Below are 3,896 nucleotides of genomic sequence, written 5' to 3'. Positions count from 1 at the left end.
GTTTTCGGGGCATTGATTCTCACCAAATGTTTGCGTTACCTCAAGACCGACATTCTCGCTTCCCGGCTTCGTCCACCACTGCTTTTCAGCGCAGGTGCTTCCTTAAGCGGAACGCTCCCCCTACGATGCATTTTTACATCCCACAGCTTCGGCAGATCGCTTAAGCCCGTTCTCTTCGGCGCAAGAGCGCTCGATCAGTGAGCTATTACGCACTCTTTCAAGGGTGGGCTGCCTTCTAAGGCACTCCTGGCTGTCTCTGCACCCCACCTCCTTAATCACTGACGGTCATTTAGGGGCCTTAGCTGGTGATTTCCGGGCTGGTTTCCGCTCTCCGACGATGAAGCTTATCCCCCATCGTCTTTCACTGGCCGACCTTGACCCCTGTATATTTGAGATCATATCTAGTATTCAGAGTTTGCCTCGATTTGTACCGCTCTCGCAAGCCCGCACCGAAACAGTGCTTTACCCCTAGATGTCGCAGTCAAACTGCTGGCCTCAACGCATTTCGGGGAGAACCAGCTAGCTTCTGGGTTTCGAGTTGGCATTTCCACCCCTAACCACAACTCATCCCGCTGATTCTTCAACAATCAGTCGGTTCGGACCTCACTTAGTTTCACCCAACGCTTCTATCCTGGCATGGGATAGATCACCCAGGTTCGGGTTCCTAAGCAGTGACAATTGCCCATGAAGACTCGCTTTCGCTACGGCTCCGGTGGGTTCCCTTAAACCAAGCCACTGCCTAATTGAGCGCCGCTCATTCTTCAAACGGCACGCCGGTCGAGTCCTGGTCTCCTCCCACTGCTTGGAAGCTTTACGGTTTCATGTTCATTTCACTCCCGATGGGGGGTTCTTTTCACCCTTCCTCATCGGTAATACTTCACTATCGGTCACCCAGGAGTATTTAGCCTTTGCAAGGTGGTGCCATGCTGATTCACAGCGGGAATTCCTACGTGCCCCATGCTACTCGGTCAGAGCGTAAGCTTAGTGATGCTTTCGGCTTACTGCGGACCTCTCGCCATCAGGGTGCAGCACTCCACGCGCTTCGCCTAGCAGCACGACGCTTGTAAATTGCTTCTCCCACAACCCCGTTTTCAACGGTTTAGGCCTGCTCCCATTTTCGCTCGCCGCTACTACGGGAACGCTTTGCTTCTTTTCCTCTGGCTTACCTAAGATGTTTCAGTTCGCCAGGTTGTCTTCTTGCTGCCCATGGATTCAGCAGCAGTTTGAAGGTTGACCTAATTCGGGGAATCCCGCGATCTACGCTTATTTTCAACTCCCCGAAGCATTTCGTCGCTTACCTACGCCTTCATCGTCTCTGGGTGCCTAGGTATCCACCGTAAAGCCTTTTTTCCGTTTGAACCTCGCCCTTAAGCTTTAAAGGCTATGCCATCCTTAAGTGTCTGCTAAATGAAGGAATCTTATCAAACGTCCATGAGATGATAAATCAATTAGATTCGAACTGCCGAATTCGGACAAAATGGAGTGGCTATCATATAGGCTTTGTATCGGCTTAAGTTCACGGTTGGAGATAAGCGGACTCGAAACCGCTGAACATCCGCCACAGGGATAAAACCACCGCCTCTCAGGCCCCGACTATTCTACCATAGAGGCCACGATAGACATAACTCCCCCCCGAACACAGCTTAGCAACTTTTTCATCGTACTGTTGCTCTCCAAAGAGCAAACTCTTCTCAAAATTCTCAAAAGGTACTGAGTTGGAATCTCCATTCTAACTAAGGATTCTTGTGGTTCCGGAGAATTTCGCAGCTACAGGAAGAACCAGGAACGGAGAGCTTTCCCCCTTTCCGCCCAGCCTCTTTGGTTCTTATAGAATGCTGGTTTTAAGAATGAAGTGATTGCCCTTCTCCGACCCTTACTGCCCAAACCGAGAGCGGACAGCTAATGGCGTTCCATTATTGAACAGGGTTTTATGGCGGTCCGCGACCCCTGGATACCGAGGCGTCCTTGGGGTTGATCTCGTAGTTCCTAACGGGTGGAACGATGGGTCGTCATGGATTTTCCTTCCTTTTGGCCGCAATTTCGCTCAAAGGGTTTGAAGGGAGATAGTGCATTCAAGCTGTTCGCAAGGGCCAACTTGATCCTCTTCCCCAGGGATCCCAGATGAGGAGAACCCTAAAGAGCCGCCGACTCCAACTTACCGTCCATGTACGATCCATACTAGATCTGACCAATGCCCATCCCTACCCTCCTCTACGTTCTTGACAGCCCATTTTGTCTCCTCAGTAGAGTCTTTTCAGTGGCATGTTTTCGCGTCCTCTTCACCCATTACTTAGAAAAAGTGAGCCACCGTTCAGGTACAAGATACTATCATTACTCCAATAGAGACAATTAGACATCCCAACCCGTAATCGCAACGACCAATTGCAAGAGCGGAGCTCTACCAACTGAGCTATATCCCCCGAGCCAAAAAGTGGGGCCTGCATTGAAGGAGTCAGATGCTTCATCTATTCTTTTATATCTTTTGGCGTAGCTGGGCCTCATGGACTTTAGAGAGACAGATCCCGAAGAAGTATCATTCGCAAACCTACGGTCCAAACCAATTGGGAGAGAATCAATATATATCCATTTTGGAGCGATTCATCCTCCGAAACGCAAGCATACAATCTCCCGTTGTACTGCGCTCAAATCCAAGTGTGCTTGTTTCCCCCCTTCTTTCCTTACCATGGGCCAAGTCTTTTGTGAAATAACTCCGATTTGGAAGAAAAGAGAGCGTTAAGAAAACCCTACTGGCCCAACGCCTAATACACTCTAATATCCCTTTCAAAATCTCCTGCGTCCCTGGCGGAAGAAAGGAAAAAGAATTTCACAAGATTTTTTATAGCTATCGCGGAAAGGGAGGATAAGAAATCTATGATATGCAGTTTATCACAAGACCTCCGGGAAAAGCAATGAAAAAAAAAGGCTCGAATTGGTACGATCCCTCGTCACCCCAGAATGAAAGGGGCGATCTCGTAGTTCTTTGGTCGTGAAGATACGTTGTTAGGTGCTCAAGTTTATTATTTTCCCATTGAGCCGACCTAACCTGTGCTCGAGAGATAGCTGTCCTATATACTGATAAGGGATGTATGGATTCTCGAGAAGAGAGAGAGCCGATGTGTGGTCCCCCCGGAACGGCCGGATCCCACGAGTGAATAGAAAAGTTGGATCTACATTGGATCTCACCTTAGAATCGCCCATTCTATCCTCCTGAGGAGAATGTTTGGTTTCAAACCCCGGTTATCAAACAGGAGGAAGTACGCCATGGCTAATGTGGCCTTGATGATCCACATCTCTCAGGGTCAGGCAGCATGATGAAATATGAATATCTGTAGAGCTGAGGCCATCACAGCCAGGCACAACGACGGCAATTATCAGGGGGCGGCGCTCTACCACTGGGGCTAATAGCCCGTTCGTGCGGCCTCCCGCTGGGGGGCCCGCATGCCAAAAGCGAGAGAAACCCCATTCCCTCTCTTTCCCTTTTTCGCCCCCATGTCGGCCAACACGGGAGGGGACACGGGACCGTAAAAAAGGGAGATCTATCAACTTGATTCCCGACCTTAGGATTAATAAGCCTCATGAGCTTAAGTCTTACTTTCACCGTCGAGAAAACGAAAGAAGACTTCCAATCTCCAAGTTTAACGTCAGACGTTAGCTCGCTTTCTTTTTGGGTGTGAAGCAGTGTCCAAACCAAAAATACCCAACAAGCATTAGCTCTCCCATCCTGAAAGGAGGTGATCCAGCCGCACCTTCAGTACGGCTACTGTTACGACTTCACTCCATCCACATAGCCCTGCCTTCGGCATCCCCCTCCTTGCGGTTAAGGTAACGACTTCGGGCATGGGCAGCTCCCATAGTGTGGGGACGGGCGGTGGTGGGGGGTGGTGTTAACAAGGCCC

The sequence above is a fragment of the Benincasa hispida genome, chromosome 12 (assembly GCF_009727055.1).
Source record: "Benincasa hispida cultivar B227 chromosome 12, ASM972705v1, whole genome shotgun sequence".
NCBI classification, from domain to species: domain Eukaryota; kingdom Viridiplantae; phylum Streptophyta; class Magnoliopsida; order Cucurbitales; family Cucurbitaceae; genus Benincasa; species Benincasa hispida.
This window is presented reverse-complemented; position numbering follows the sequence as displayed.